The 17,864-nt window shown below is 36.2% G+C and overlaps 1 pseudogene; it reads right to left on the minus strand.

Moving 5' to 3' along the window:
* Positions 1 to 6,022: 6,022 nt before the first annotated feature.
* Positions 6,023 to 17,864, minus strand: part of LOC139182585 (zinc finger protein 124 pseudogene) — a 90,096-nt pseudogene continuing 78,254 nt past the window's right edge.

The following is a 17,864-nucleotide window of genomic DNA, read 5'->3' on the forward strand; positions in this document are numbered from 1 at the left end:
TGGTGGATTCATTTTGATATTTGGCAAAATTAAAAAAAAATAAAAAAAATAAAAATAGAAAAAAAAATAAAGGGGGTTCAAGAGAAGAGAATTCAGTGCTAGATAAATAATGTTTTTTATTGTTGCTACCATACAATGTTAATCTCCCAGATTACAATCCAAAGAGATCTTGTTTTTTTAATTGTTTTAATCTATTAAACTAACATTTCTTTTCTGTTTAATTCCCTGTATTCAGATGATTTTCATCATGGATACGTTTCATTTTTAAGACACTTTATATTTTATATGGTCACACATAGGAAAATATCCAGCAGAATATACAACAAATTTATATAAATCAGGTGTAATCTACTCATTTTCATCATTGTGAAGGACCAGTATTTTGCTTATCTGATTTTCAATCTTATATGGAATAATACTTTGAAAAATATAACAAAAATCCATTAAAACAATTAGTGTTTATTTTATTTATAATAATTATATAACAAAAATTACATGTGATTGGATGTCATGGCCCTATCAAAATTTCCTGTTACATTCGATGTCTGTACTTACCTCACATAAGATAAGAAGGAACAAAAAGTTCTGAAAACAGTTCTCTACCAGCAAGCTCTACTAATAGACTCCATAAGAGGCATCTTTTTCACGAGAGGCTTCTCAGCTGTTTGTCTCAGTTGACCTCCTCTGTAAATGTGGATATTTTAACTATTTTTTTGATCATGTATATTATTTTCTTATGCACTAACAATGTCACCATAGACCATTAAACACCTCTGTGAGTGACAAAAGGTATCCTTCTTAATAACCGGGACGGCCAGACTTGGCTCCCAGTGGAAACTGGTGTCTGCCTCCCTTGTTTTCTGGCTGAGCCCTCTGGGTCATACAGTTTTCACCCTTAGATGCAATAGCTCTCATTTAGTTAAACTCATTTTTATTTCATTCCAAGCTGCAAGTTGGTTTCTCAGCCTTCACAAGAGGGAAAGGGTAACTAGGCAGTCTTTGGAGGATAAAGTGGCTTACTGTGGATAGAGCATGATTTTTTTACAGCAGGATTTTATACCTGAGTTGGAAGAAGCAAACCTTAATCTATCATTTATGCTAAATGAGCCTCCATTTCTCACTTACACTTTCCAAAATGTAAAAGGCATTTTACTAAAGGTCTTTTGTTGTTAACCTAATTTATGTTTATAGTTACTTAAGTCCACAAGGTTGGGGTGCTTATTTGGTTGGGTTTTCCAGGTTCAGGAAACTCTTAAGAGGAACTCAGTCTTTGAATGTGTTATATAAAGCTATCCATGGTGCAATTTATATATATATATATATATATAATATTATAATGCTTTTACAAATTGAAGGGACATAGACAAACATTTAAAAGCATTAAAAATTTAGGAAAAAATAGTTGTATAGAAGCAAATAAAAAGAGGCCCAGATATTAAGACCAGTTAAAAAGAGAAATTTAAAGAATATAGGTGGTCAGGATGTTGAAGTTTGCTAATGCATATAAAACTAGTTAATTACATGTAGAGCAATAAAATGTCATGTTTTCTAGAGAAAGGAAATCAATTTTATCTCAAATGAAATTCATTTGCATTGCTATGGATAGTAATCATTTGCTTGACAGTTCTGTGCAAGGTAACTTCAACTTCTATTGTGGTCTAGTTAATAGAAAATTAATTAAAAGTACATACCTCTATTGAATGAGAATTTCTCATTAGCTTTCATCTCTCCTGCTCTCCAATCTCACCTGTACCAGATGACCTTAGCCTCTACTTAAGAAATATTGAGACCACCTGGCACACTTTCCCTCCTGCATTTCTGTCTCCTACTTAGTACATGCCTCGCAGGATTCCACTCAGCCAGAGATTTTCTTTCTCTTGCAAGTAAATCTTTCTACTCTTTTCATTCCCATTTCTTTGAGTCCCTCCCAGCTTTAACCTCTCATTCTTAAGTGTTTTCAACTCTCCTATTCCAATGACTATTTCCTTTTCACCTGTGTTCAAGTTTCTTTCACATTACATGTTTTCACCGCTCTCGGCTCCCTTTCTTTCTGTGAAGACTTTTTTTTCCTTCATATGCCAGCTGAACTCCTAGATAAGGAGTCCTCATCCTTGCTGCTTCCACAAGGTAATTGTTTATTTCATTACTAAACTTTGGGAGTTTGAGGTTCACCTTTGCTGCCATGTTACTAAAAAAATCCTTTCTCAAATGTTATCCTCTAGTGTCAAAATTTTTTCATAAATCCTGCCGTATCAGCGTCTTGATTTTCAGTTTTCTTTCTTATATCTGTGATTCAGCATTCTCTGGAGGCTTCTCCTTGCCACTCTCTTTGCCTGGTTATTATAGCATTTATTGTCAGGACTCTACCCTTGATTCTCAATCAATCTCTGAATATGAGCCATACTCATAATTTCATTGTTTTAGTACTTGATCCAAAAATATACCTCCCGGTTGAACCTCTCAAATTCTAGTCATATAATTCCAGTTGCTCCTAAAAGATAAATATTTCTCATGGACAACTTAATACATCTCAAAAACACTATATCTCTTCACAGAATGGAGTTCCTATTAGGCCAAACTAGTTTCAAAAATATTAACACATTTTTCCAAATCTCATGGGAAGAAAGACTTTCATTTACTTCCATAAACACAATGTTATTATTAAATCTTATCAGTGTTATTGAATGTTATCTCCCAAATTTGTCCTCAGCTTTAAATCCATCACCAAATCCTTGTATTAGTGTTATATTTATTTTTTTTGTGTATGCACTTATTTTACTTCCCAGCTAAATTATAAGCCACCTGAACAAAAGGATTTTATCTTTTTCTTAAACAGTTCAAGTAACTAATTAGTAATTAAAATATTAATACATTGCATAACTTTATAATCTTCAAAGCATATTATTTTCTAATGTAATCTAGTGACTGAAGCTCAGAGAGGTCAAAGGATGTTGCTAAGTTTCATAGCCTGTAAAGGACAAACAAGAGAAAATTGTGTTGCCTCAACTTGCTTCGATGCTTATTCATAACTATTCATCAACTTCTCAGTCATCTAGAATGATATAACTTAGAAAAAAATTAAGCCCATATTTAACTGTTAATCTAAAGCTGTTGCTACTAATTCTTTCTTAGTAGAGATTATCTTTTTTTCCTTTTTTAGCATTTAGGTAGCAGGATTATTCCTGGAGTGGGTGGTAGGGTTTGTAGAGTAAAAAAAGATATGGAAAATTGAGAAGCTTCTCTACAAAATGGGCAACATTCACTTATTGAAAATACGGTCTCCACAGAAGCATTTAATAGGATTTTTCACCTTACTCTGGGAAAGCAAAACTTTTGTTAAGTGTTATTTGCTTCGTTTCCCACCCAAAGCTTCTGAGAGCAGATAGCCTTGCTGTAAAGGGTTATCTTTACATCTTATAAAACTCTCTCATTCAAGGGCTGCTTTTCTCACCCACCATTAGGGAGCTAAAGTTACTGTGTGTTTCAAACCAGAGTTTAAGGCTACTGAAAGGTCATATAAAATTTACAGTTTTTAATCCCACTTTGGAACACATTTCTTCTATAAAATATTAGATTTTCATTGCTAAGCTTCTTCACAGGAAAAGTCCAGGATTTCTGTTGTACAGAGATAATTTATTATTGTGTAAAAGGTTTTGTCAGAGTGAAAATGTAGTTATTTCAGTATTTTATCCTGAGAGTAATAAGATTTTATCACAGAAAGGTAATTTTAAATTAGTCATGCTCCTCAGAACAGTTAAGACAGAAGAAACAGGTGGGAATTAGAAAAGCTAGTACTCACTATTAAAAAAGCTCTAGCTCATGAGCCATTTACTTAAAAGTGAAGCATTGAATCTACCTCATTTTTTCATGATGGTGGACAGCTGGCATCTGTGCACTTGTGAGGGCTCCATTAATGTGGAACTTACCTTCCTTTCTTCACTTAAACCTGAGAATCTTGTTAGACTGTATCTTAGGCTTTTCTTGTTGTTTTGTTTTAAATTACTTTGTTTTCTTAAAATTCCAAGTTTTGATGAAAATCTAATTTAAATTTCTTTGCTTGTTTGTGCTGTGAATGATTACTGAAGGGCATACAGGTGTGTGGGACAGGGTTTCTATAATTTCCTAAAGGGAAGATTTCTTGATCAGCAGTATCTCCTTTGAAAATAAGCTTGAGAGTTGCTTCCCTAATTCTGAGATAAGGGCATAGTATCACAGAGATACTTAACTATTTTTATTTATTTATTTTTTTTATGAATAAAATTGGTACTTTAATACATTCTTCGAGGATATGAAAAACAACATATGTTAGCTAAAAATGCTTCACAAAGAGTTGGTATATTTGAAATGAGTACAGAAATAGTTGTTTCACAAAAAAATTCATACTTTGGGGCATAGAAAATAAAATACAATAAAAAAAAACACATTGAAGAATTATGTTCAGCTACAAGTAACAGGAAACACCCACAGCCTTCCTGACAGAAGGAAGGTGCTTCTTCTCACAGGGAAACAATGGATCAAGAATGGCACTGCACAACGCACTGAAGAAGCAAACTGACATGTAGGAGAGAAACAAAAATACAGTCCAGAGAAGGGTGGAATCAGAGACTATTCCCTACCATAAAACACTGAAATACTGTCATAGTAGATACAAGTTCCCTTACAGAAGAAATTCAACCTCTGCTGGATCTTTGATGTGGAAGGTCTGAAGACATGAGGGGAAACCACACTTCTATATAAATGGAAATCAAATATTGCTTGCTGGTGTTGAGGCTACTGTTGACTACATGGACACAGATTCTGGAAAATAAGCTGGAAGATGGTGTCCTTGAAGCTCTTATGTATTTGTCTCTCTCCCAGTGTGGGAGCTCCAATATCTGAAGAATGTCTTCAATGCATTTGGTTTTAAATCACACACACAAGCTATTGGTGATTGCAGATATGGAACTACAAATGGGATGGATTCTGGAAAGTTTGGTCCTAATATTACTCACAAGCAAAGCTGAGTGCCGAAGAGTTGATGCTTTTGAACTGTGGTGTTGGAGAAGACTCTTGAGAGTCCCTTGGACTGCAAGGAGATCCAACCAGTCCATTCTGAAGGAGATCAGCCCTGGGATTTCTTTGGAAGGAATGATGCTAAAGCTGAAACTCCAGTACTTTGGCCACCTCATGCGAAGAGTTGACTCATTGGAAAAGACTCTGATGCTGGGAGGGATTGGGGGCAAGAGGAGAAGGGGACGACAGAGGATGAGATGGCTGGATGGCATCACTGACTTGATGGACGTGAGTCTGAGTGAACTCCGGGAGTTGGTGATGGACAGGGAGGCCTGGCGTGCTGTGATTCATGGGGTTGCAAGGAGTCGGACACGACTGAGCGACTGAACTGAACTGAACTGAAGATATCTTGAACTATAGATTTTTTTGTATTATCACAAGTCCCATAATCTTTTCAACAAATACAGTCAGAAGGAAATACAAAAAGTAAATAGGAAAAATAATAATTTATGTAACAGTATACTCTTTGACACCCTAGCCATACATAAAATTTATTCCAAGTGATTAATAGAATGGAAAATGACATAAGGCTCCTACATGCACTACCACCAAAAGAGATTTTTTTTCCTCAATTAAAAGGGTACAATATATGTATTTATAAATATCCAGGAATTGCCACATAAACTACTAGGAAAATCCCTACAAATACCAAACTGCCATTTCTCAGTGCCCCATTAACAGAAAATTAATAGAACATTATAAAAATTTAAGCCTCACTGTATACTAGAAATACACTTAAATTCACCCATGACTCCAACAGGGTTCAAACATGAGAGAAAAAAGTCATTATCTGATTAAAGGAAAAACTACCTCCTTTAAACCTTATGTACTATTGGTGAAAGACAACTTACAGAATTAACTAACATTAACATCCACTTTTGAAATTAGTCAAAATCTACAATTCAAAGATATGATTGAAGAAAGATCTTTAGAATAACAATATATTACTAAAATTTTTTTGTCCCTGAGCTGTGTCTTAGTTGTGGTGCTCACAATCTTCATTTTAGCATGCAGGACCTTTTTTTTTGTTGTTTTTAGTTTTGGCATGTAGTGTCTACTTCCATGACCAGGGATCAAGTTCAGGCCCTCTGCATTGTGGAGTTTTAACTACTGGACCACCAGGGAAGTTCTTGTAAACTTTTTTTTTTTTTTAGTTTATTTATTTGGCTGTGTCAAGCATTAGTTGCAGCATGTAGGATCTTCCAAGTCGTACAGGGGATCTTTCATTACAGTGCATGGGCTTCTCTCTAGTTGTGGCCCACTGACTCTAGAGCACACCGGCTCAGTGCAGGGGCTTAGTTGCACCCGTGGGACCTTAGTTCACCAACCTGTATCCCCCATATTGGAGGGCAGATTCTTAACCACTCGTCCACCAGGCAAGTCCTAGTCCCTGTAACCTTTTAAGACAACTCTTTCGGTACTTTTCTGGCAGATCAGTGGTTAAGACTCCAAGCTTCCTCTGGAGGGTCACAGCATCAATCCATGATTGGGGAACTAAGATTTCACATGCCACATAGCACAGCCAAAATATATTTATAACAGCTCTTTTATATTGAAGGTTTTCTGGAACAGTACACACAGATTTCCATCAAGTTTCTCTTGTTACTTACATTTATACTTCCTTTCCATGGGGGTTTTTACATGTAATGATATCAACCAATTGAAGTATTTTTTTAATATTTATTTATATATTTTCACTGGGTCTTTCTTCTTGTGCAAGCTTCTCTCTAGTTGTGGCAAGTGGGGGCCACTCTATAGTTGTGGGTATACAGGCTTCTTATTGCAGTTTGTTCTCTTGTTGCAGAGCACTGGCTGTAGAGCACAACAGGCTCAATAGTTGTGGCTGACAGGTTTAGTTGCCCTGCGGCATGTGGGATCTTCCCTGATCAGTGATCAAACCAGTGTCTCCTGAATTGGCAGGCAGATTTTTGACCACTAAGCCACTAGGGAAGCCCTAAAATCAAGGTTTTAACTAGTAAATCCTTAATACTTTCATACACAACTAAGATCAGAAAAGCCTTTCCCACATTCTTCACATTTGTATGATTTCTGTCCAGTGTGTAGTCTAATTTGTCTTTGAATGTTGAGAGACAAATGAAGGATTTCCCACATTCCTGTCGTTGACAGTGTTTCTGTCCAGTGTGAATTAATTTATGTGCTTGAACATAACTGGAAGTGAACGTTTTCACAAATATTTTACATTTGTAGGGGTTTTCCTCTACTGTGAGTACTTTTCATGAACTCTGAAAACATTTTGTGTTCTAAAAGTTTTACCACATGACACTGATAGGGTCTCTCTCCAGTATGACTACTTTCATGTATTTTAAGAGAACTGGGATTAATGAATACTTTCTCACATTCTTTGCATGTAAAAGGTCCATCTCCAGTGTGTATTATCATGTGTTTCTGAAGGGTTATATTCAATGTGAAGGCTTTCCCACATTCCTTACACTTATAAGGTTTTTCTCCAGTGTGGATTCTTTCACGGTTTTTAAGCAAGCAGACACTACTCAACACTTGAGAACATTTTTTACATGCATATGGTGTCTCTCCTATGTGAAATCTTTTGTGTGATTGGAAGGCACTGAAATAATTGAAGGCTTTACCACACAGGTTACATTCATAGTGTTTTCTCACCTCTGTGAATTCTTCCATGTATTCCAACAGGTTTAGGAGTTTTAAATGTTTTTCCATACTGTTTACATTGATAGGGTTTTCTTCATTGTGACTGTTTTCATACATTCTAAGACAATTGGGAGAAATGAATGTTTTCTCACATTTCTGACATTTATAAAGTAAACCTCCAGTGCATATTGCCATGTGTTTTTGAAAAGTTGTTTTGCATAGGAAAGTTTTCCCACATTCTTTACATTCATAGGATTTCTCCCTTCAGTGAGTTCTTTTGTGTATTTGCAATGATTTTTTTATATGGAAAGGCTTTTCCACACTGCTCACATTCATAGGGTTTCTCTCCAGTGATTCCTTTCATGTGTTTGAAGAAAACTGGGATAAAGGAATGCTTTTTCACATTTCTGACATTTATAAGGTAAATCTCCACTGTGTGTTACCATGTGCTTTCGAAAAGTTACTTGCCACATGAAGGCTTTCCCACATTCCTTACACTCATAGGGCTTTTCTCCAGTGTGGATTCTTTCATGATCTCAAAGATTCTGGGCAGTAGTCAATTCTTTAGAACATGTTATACATACATGTGGTATCTTTCCTCTGTGAAGTCGTACGTGTGCCTATAAGGAACCAAAATGTTTGAAGGCTGTACCACATTGCTTACAATCATAGGGTTGCTCTCTGGTGTGAGTTATTTCTTGTATTTGGATTCTTTTAGGACTTTTAAAGGCTTTTCCACACTGTTTACATTGATAGGGTTTCCCTCCATTGTGACTGCTTTGATGCATTGTAAGAGAATGGGGATAAATGAATGTTTTCTCACATTTCTTATATTTACAAGGTAAATCTCCAGAGCGTGTTACCACATCTATTCAAAAAGTTGATCTCCATGTCAAGGCCTTCCCACATTCTTTATATTCATAGGGTTTCACCCCTGTGTGAGTATTTTTGTGGCTCTAGAGTGATTTTTCATACTGAAAGACTTTTCCACATTGTTTACATTCATAGAGCTTCTCCAGTATGACCCCTTTTATGTGTTCTGAGAGCACTGGGAGAAATGAATGTCTCCCCACAATCTTTACATTTATATACCTTCTCGTGGCACTTTTGATGCTCTCTTGGTTTGTATTCAATGTGACATAACATGTGTCTATTAAGGGATGAATGACTCAAGAAGAATTTTCCACATGCACTGCATTCCCTTGGTTTAAAACCAGCAGTTTTCTTCTTCACACTGAGAGTTGGAATAAGCTTCACATTTTCTCCCCAAGAATGAATATCTTTCCTTTCAGAGAGTCTATCATAGGACTTCCGTAAGTAATGAGAAGCACATTATTAATGATTTACTTCTTAATTATATTTATGGTATTTATTATCATTTGTAGGAAGAGTGAGGTTTTAAATCTTTTGTGAGTTGTTAGAAGTTGAATATACTGAATGTTTGGCAATAGGACTACCCCCTTTGCTATTAAAAAGTGATACTGAAATATAGGGCTCGTGAAAACTGACTGTACATGCACTATATTGCAAACACTGAACATTTATATCAAATTCAAGAAAATATTTTTCAGAGACATTTTCTAAGAATAACTAAATTTGAAGATGGGCATTCTGTTTTGATTGCTTCTTTTAGAATTTTCATTTCAGACCATGATTCCCACAGAAGACATGCTTTGCATTGGGAGTTTCGCTTGCACGCTCAGTTATGTCCAACTCTGTGATCCCATGGACTATAGCCTGCCAAGCGCCCCTGCCCATTGGACTCTCCAGGCAACAATACTGGAGTAGTTCGCCATTTCCTTTTCCAGGGGATCTTCCACACCCAGGAACTGAACCCACTTCTGAATCTCCTGCACTGGCAGCATGATTCTTTACCACTACCACCGCCTGAGAAGCATGGCTCACCTTAATTTTCTCCTCTGGTTTTTGAACTGATCTTCAATGTCATGATCTTCCTATCTTGCTTCTACTGATTCCAAATTCCTGAAGTTTTCTAACATCACATCTCTGTAGAGTTTCCTCTGTGAAGAATCCAGTAAACCCCACTGCTCAGGGTGAAGTTCATAGCCACATCCTCAAAGACCAATGAGTCCATTTCCAGGTTTCCTGGGATTATCTGAGTCCTTCCCAAGGACTCTAACGACCAGATAAGATGACAGGACGACTGAAGATAAGTAAGAGTAACTAGGCCGGTAAACCAGCGATGAAAGAACAGGATGCTGGCGACTCCGCACTGTGCAAGCTACTTAACTATTTTTAACGTCCACTTTTTGCTCATCAGTGAAAGAGAACATGGGATACCCCATGTGAGTAGAGCAAGGCGAAATTAAATAGAAGAAAACAGTGGCTGGATAGAGAAAGAAAATAGAAGGGGAATCAAGTGCTTTAAATAATAACTCATTGTAGTCCACCTTCATCCATGAGGCAAGTTTCACACAGTCTAAGAAAAAATTAACCTGGTGGGTAAATAAACATACATACCACAAGCACTGACTTCCACAGATTTTTGTCATCAAGGACAATGAGAGAAGTTGGCCATATCCACACATCAGACTTCCAAATCCAGAAATATCAAATGTCGATCACAAAAAGAATCATGCTATTTTCTCCTTCGTTACTGGTATTCCTTTGCCAATTCTACCACTTTAATAGCTGAATAGGTAGGTGGTGACTGCCTTAGGTGTTTTTTCAAATGCAATTTCTAATAGTGAACTGCATAATATGAAGTTTCCCAGTGGGTCTGTCTCACTAGTGAACTTAATTGGCTCAGTTTGTTCAAACACCCAACTGAGGAATCCAAAGACTTGTGTTTAAGTCCCTAGTGGGAAAATGTGTTAAGATGATAGAGGTCTTTCCTCACTGAACACAGTGGTCAGTATGTCTTGACAGAAACAGATTATCATTCCTCTGCTTTAAGGAAAAACACCCCAAGAATTCTGTTTTATTGACACAGGAATGAAGTAAGATTATACATGAAGTTCAGCTAAACCAGTACTTTAAAAGATGGAATTTTACATTGATTAATTCATCTCTACTAATCATTTCAAGGAGTTTCCTTGGTGGCTCAGATAGTAAAGAATCTGCCTGCCATGTAGCTGACCCAGGCTTGATCCCTAGGTTGGAAAGGTCCCCTGGAGAAGGAAATGGCTGCCCACTCCAGTATTCTGGCCTGGAGAATTCCATGGGCAGAGGGCTATAGTCCATGGGATCACAAAAAATTGGATGATTGAGCGACTAACACTTTCACTTTTCAATCATGTCAGTGTTCTTGGACATTTCATCACATTTAATAATTTCCCATTAGGAATGTAGTCTTGTGCAAGCCTCAGTGTCTCATATCACTAAAGACAAATGCATTTGTTCACACCAGCCACATTCAGGATTCACAAACATTTACACGAGGAACACACAGAAAATCAAGCCATGGAGGGGTAATATTCTGTGTAATGCTTTTTTCATTAATTCTCTTGTATGACCATTCTTGACCCCCCACTTCAGCTGCTCCTTCCTTTCAGGCCTCAGCTCTTATACTTAGACTTTTCTTGACTGCAGCATGGGATTGCTCTTGTGTCATTGTTCACCCCACATTTTCCCATGGAATAAAGAAGTTTGAAATGGAGAATAAAGTATAATGAAACTAAGCTGGCATAGGATTCTTTGTCAAATTGGCAACCCACTCCAGTACTCTTGCCATGGATAGAGGAGCTTGGTAGGCTGCAGTCCATGGGGTCGCTGAGAGTCAGACATGACTGAGCGACTTCACTTTTCACTTTCATGCATTGGAGAAGGAAATGGCAACCCATTCCAGTGTTCTTGCCTGGAGAATCCCAGGGATGGTGGTGGTGGGCTGCCATCTATGGGGTCGCACAGAGTCAGACATGACTGAAGCGACTTAGCAGCAGCAGCAACAGACAAGACCCTGCCAAGTGGAAGATGTCTGGAGCTGCACTTTGACCCTTTCTATATGTCTTCTTACAGTCCATGACATGTCTTTAGATGCTTCATATTTTAGATTAAAATAGTGAAGGCTTCTTTGCCAAGCAGCTGTGATTTTTGCAGAACTCTCATGTCTAATAATATCTCAATTGAGTAGATGAGATATAGCTTAGCCCTCATGAAACTAGACTATGAATAACCACTTATTTGTTGAGAGAAAGCAGGCATGATTTCTTCTCCTGATAGAACCTACCCCATAATTTCCTTTACAGTATTTGATAATCATTTATTTTCGGTGACAATATTGAGTGTGGGAGTTATGTTTCACTGCTTAGCTTTTGATAGTTTATTGTTACGGAGTTTTAGCTTCTCTCTCCCGAATTAACTAATAATTTAGCTCACTAACTTATGGTTACCTTTCCTTTTACCTATCATAACACCTATAGATGATAATATTTATTTTACATATGGGGTAAAAATGTGACTGTCACTAAGGCTCTGTGTACTCCAAAATCTGGACAATCACTGCCTTCACACATGGTTAGCTGTTCATTTATAAGCAGTGGCATAGTCAGTAGGAGGCTCTGTAACTGCCTCTTCTGGGACTTGTTGAAAAAGCTATTGCTTTCTTTATAAACAGTTTCCAGAGTCCTCTCATAGAAGGGTTTCCTTTTTTTTTCTGAAGAGTAACTAGGACAGTGTTTACTCCCTTGGGTGGTCCTGATTAATACCACTTCCTATGTACCTGCATTTATGGTACTTAATGTCTCTTGGGCTCAGAGACAAACATAGTGAGAGATACCTGAAGTTGTTGCTATTTCCTGCAATGTAAATTAAAAAAAAAAAAAAAAAACACACACGAGTAAATGTCTGAGAGAATTGAAATTTCCTTGAAAGCACTACTAACCAGAAGCATTGCCTTAGCCAGGATTTGGGGAAAAAAAAAACCTACATTTGCTTTAGCTTGAATCTCAAAATACCCACTAATCTCAGGTATCTTCGGCCTCTGCATTGCAGGATCCATTTAGAGTTGTCTTTAAAAGGAACCCTTAAAGGCTTGATGGCAAAAGAAGTTAGGGCATATTCTGAGCTTTGAGTTTGTCTCTTGGGGAAAAAACTGTTTCTTTCTAATCTCTGCACCACAGCCATGATTGGCTATATAGCACCAAAATGCACTGGTGATTAATGCTAACAGGCCTTAAAGTACATATCTATATGAACCCTATGAATATAGAAATGTATCTTAACAGAAGCATATGGTGCCCATTTCAGGCCTGTAGGGAATGGGAAGGGATGACATTTTTCACGTAGCTAATTACATCTTCTTACGGAGACAGTCACACAAGTCACTCTTACGGTACATGATTTGCCCACTTTTACTACTTCTCAACTCTTTTTACTTTTCTTCTTAGTGCTTACTACACAATTTAAAGTAGTGACTTAAGAATTAGTCTTAAACATTTTCTTGATTTTCAAGTACTTATAACTGAGTTTGAACTGATTGAACTCAGAGGTATTTTAAATCTGCAGAGGCAACTCAGTCATGGCAGTAGAGACACTTTAAAATGAAATTGAAGTGGGCGGATGTTGTACTTGATGAGTGATATAGGTCTTATTATTTGTAATTAGTTAACCTAGATATAAAATTAAGCATGCTACAGTTTGAGTCCTTGACTTGTCATTTGTTATGAAATCAGTGAATTACAAAGTAATTAAGATAACCTGTCTGTTAATTAAAGTCTGTATTACAAGGGAACGTGTTAGTATTTGGATAATCGAGATGCTGTGTCTGGACACCATTCCAGAATTAAATATGATTTTATTTAATGCATTATAGAAAATCAAGCTGCTTTGAGGTTATTCACATGTTTAATAAGACAAATTATTTCTTGAAGCAATTTCAAACCACTGCTATTTCCTCATAGTTTGTCAAGATGAAATTTAATTAAATTTTTTTTTTTTTTCAAAAGCAATTGCACATATGTGGTACATATATGTACCACATTTCTTTATCCATTCATATGTTGATGGACATTTAGGTTGTTTCCATATATTGGCTATTGTAGATAGTTCTGCTATGAACATGGAGGGGAAGATATCTCTCTGAGTTCATGATTTCAACACTTTTGGACATATAAGTATGATATATATAAATAGATATATCTACAAATAAGATTGCTCATATGATAATTCTGTTTTTAATTTTTTGAAGAAACTGTTTCTCATAGAGGCTGTACAATTTAGTAATCTCACCAACAGTGCCATGAGAGTTCTGGTTTCTTCATATCCTAACTGACACTTGTTATTTTCCTTTTTCCCTTAATAATGGCTATCCGAACATGTATAAAACAATATTTCATTGTGGTTTTGATTTGCATTTCCTGGGTAGTGATGTTGAGCATCTTCTCATATATGTCTTGGTCATTTGTTTATCTTCTTTTGGAGAAATGTTTGAGTCCTTTCCTGATTTTAAAATCAGATTATTTGTTTTTTGTTTTGTTAGTGAGTTGTAGGAGTTCCTTGATATTTTGGATATTAATAATTATCAGATACATGGTTTATAAGTATTTCTCATATTCTTTATACTGCCTTTTCATTTCGTTGATTGATTCCTTGGCTGTGAAGAAGCTTTTTGTTTTGATGTATTCCCACTTGTCTGATTTTGCTTCTATAGATCATTCTTTTGGTGTTGTAGCCAAGAAATCACTGCCAAGCCCAGTGTTATGAAGATTTTCACCTCTATTTTCTTCTAGGAGTTTTATACTTACAGGTTTTACATCTAAATATTCAGTACATTTTGAGTTTATTTTTGTGTATAGTTTAAGACGTTTAACTTTGTAGTATCTTTCAAAATTAGGGAATTTTGTACTAATCTTTCACCTTCTTGATTAAGTTTATTCCTAATTATTTTAGTATTTTCAATGAGATTGTGTTCTTAATTTCCTTTTCAGGTAGTTCATCATTAGTATATATAAATGCAACTTATTTTTGTATGTTAATATGTATCCTGCAACTTTACTATATGCATGTAGTAGTTCTAATAATTTTGTGTGTGTGTAGTCCTTTGGATGTTCTACATCTAAGATTGTGTCACTTAAAATATCAATATTTGAAGTGTCAATAAAGAGGAAAGAGTTCACAAGTGAAATAAAACATGACTAGAAAAGCAGGAAGAAAATGATGATAATAAAGAAAATTCTTGAGATACAGAGTTTCAAAGAGTGATAGATCAAATAAAGTAAAGCATTGACTGAGAAGTCTCCACTGGTTTGTGTAAAAAGCAAATCATTGTTGGTTTATGCGATAGTGATAGAGCTTAATATGTTTAAATGCCAGAGAAAAGGAGACAAGAGAGAAATATTTGAAGATACAGGGAACAGAAAGAAGAATCTTTAAGGGCTAGCTCTCTGAGGATATTGGATGAGACAACGTTCTGCACAAAATTGATCTTAATATGGGAAAGGAATTTCAATGAAGTAAAATATAAGCAAAAACGTAGTTAGAGTGGCAATTTTAGAGCCTATGGATGAGAAAAGAAACCAACCATAGATTTCTCAGTACTTCTTGCTGCCATGCAGGAGGCTAATTAAAACTTTGTAATTTTGACATCCAGTCTCTAAAACTACGAGGGTGTAGTGGTCAAAACACAGAATACTATATGTATTGCTCTCTTTTTTTCTTTTATTTATTTTTTTTCTTTTTGATTATATATAGGAAGAGAGGACCTCTTCTAGATGATTCTACATTGGTACATGCAAAATTTAAATGTAGAAACAGAAAATGTTGTGGAAGAATCTGTCCTTAGAGCATGTCTTTTTTTGCATGGCAAGACCCTAGGGGTTGGTTTAGGGCAGATGCAAATCTTAATCTCATCTCTGAGACAGACACATGACTCTCTGGCCTAATGACCCTACCTGTCTCACTTGACATCCTCAGTGTTCTGCTTCTTGTTACAGGAAAGATTCTGCAGTTGGTCAGCTCCTTATTTGGCTTGTCTGCAAATATGGAAGCTTATCAGACGGGCTAGTTAGATAATCCTTTGACTTTTTACCTCTGGATTTTGTTTATTATCATTTGTCTAAGAAGGATTTACTTTACATATTTACTGAACCCATGATTCCTAGGCTCATCATATTTATTTAGCCTGAGACCTCTGGAATATTTAGGTGACAAATAATTATATAATGATTTGTTACATGTTACTTATTTTTAAAAATACCAATATATAACATAAATAAGGTAGATGGGTATTTTCTCTGATAATCTTAGCCCAAACATTGTAGGAATTTGAGGTGATTACAAACATTAACTTGATTAGCTCCTATGAAATAGAAAGCAGAGCCATGTACCAGGAGTGAGCAGGAAGTAGGGTATTTGTAGGTTTCAGTATGATGAAGAAGCATGAAATGGCATTGGAGAGAACACTCTAGCAAGAAAAATAGGCTTGCTGGGCAACTTCACAAGCCATTTGAGGTTGGAAACCATGGAGATATAGTGTCCTGATTGCATGCAACTGTCAAATGCGTGATGGTGATAGTGCATTTATGGAGCGGTCTTTGTGGCTTTGAATGCTCTTTTCTACTTCTATTAATTTATTAAGAGAAGCCTGATCCCTTAAGTATCAACTCACATGCTTCATTCTCTGTGAGGCGTTTTCAAGCAAGAGATGCTATACAATACATTTTTGTTAGATTAAAAATTATGCTTCCTTTATGCTTACTCTTCTATGGTCATTTTCTTAAGTTCTTAGTGCTTCAGTTTCTTTACCTGTCAAACATGGATATTAATAATGCCTATTTCTTAGGGCTATTTTGTAGGTTAAACAAGTTCACACATATGAGTTAACACATAAGAAGAATGTGAAGCAGTGTCTGACACAGTTTAAATGCTCAATTAAAATTGCTCATATATATTATTTATCAATGATATTCTTATTATCGAGCTTAGTGCAGGCTTAACAAGTGTAGCAGTTCTATGTCAAGTGCTTGTTGAACAAATGAATGACAGTGGGTAAGATAATAAATACCTTTTTTTTTTGGAAAAACTGATAGTAACAGTGGAAGGATATTCTGAGATGTAATATGAAGTAAAAGAAAGAAACATACAGACTTTGGAATCATACTGAGTTTGTAGCTGGTTGATCTTGATTGAGCAGATTGCTAAATTTCCCTGAGTTTAAAGTTGTTCATCTGAAAAATGAATATGATGGTATTAACTCATGGAGTTGTAGTGATGACTATACATAGTTTCACTCAAGAAGTGAATGGTGGTGTGGTGGTGGTGTTTTAGTCGCTAAGTTGTGTCTGACTCTTCGTGACCACATGGACTATAGATCACCAGACTCTTCTGTCTATGGGATTTCCCAGGCAAGAATACTGGAGTGGGCTGCCATTTCCTTCTCCAGGGGATCTTCCCAACCCAGGGATCGAACCTGTGTCTCCTGCATTGCAGGCAGATTCATTACTGACTGAGCCACCAGGGAAGCCAAAGAGGTGACCACCAGCTTCATCACTGAGGTCACTGTTGCCTTTCTCCTGTCACTTTTTACCTTTCAGTTGTTAGACTTAAAATATTATGACAAAGCATCTCAGGATAGTAATTTTTCTCCTTCCTAAAATGTAATTTTCATCTTAATTTTAATTAACTTCTCCATCTAGTAATGTAATTCTCCTGGGTGGTGAAAGTTGGAGTGATGGGTGCTGCTTACAAATTTCAGGTGGTACGATGTTAGTAATATTCTGATGTTTACCTAAATAGAGGAGCAGCAATGCTGCACAAAAGACAGGGCTCGATTTTGATACAAAATCTGATATACAAAGAGACTTATTTTGGGAACAAAACAACTGAAAATACTGGGGTTGTATTTAAGTTAACAGCTGTAGGCATTAGTCATGAGTGTCTTACAAATGAGTTAATTCAGTTCCTTGGGTGAAAGAGATGCAGAAGGAAGTCTAACACAGTCTTCTGATGAGATGAGTCACTGTGATTATAACAGAAAATAACACAACGGTTGAAGAAAACTCTGATTCCTAATTGGTTGCTACATTGCAAGATCAGCCTCTCTAAACAGTCACAGACCAGTAGTAAACTCAGAGAAAAATAGTTTAGTGCCCAGTAGGACCTCATAGATTCATAAACAATTTGAGTTTTCCCATTACATTTTTTTTTTTTTAAACTGTATTTTCAAGGACCAAGGGAAAGTGAACCAGTTCTTTGATTCTTGACTTTGGTGGAGTGAGAGAGGGTTGAGT

The sequence above is a fragment of the Bos indicus genome, chromosome 4 (assembly GCF_029378745.1).
Source record: "Bos indicus isolate NIAB-ARS_2022 breed Sahiwal x Tharparkar chromosome 4, NIAB-ARS_B.indTharparkar_mat_pri_1.0, whole genome shotgun sequence".
Classification (NCBI taxonomy): Eukaryota; Metazoa; Chordata; class Mammalia; order Artiodactyla; family Bovidae; genus Bos; species Bos indicus.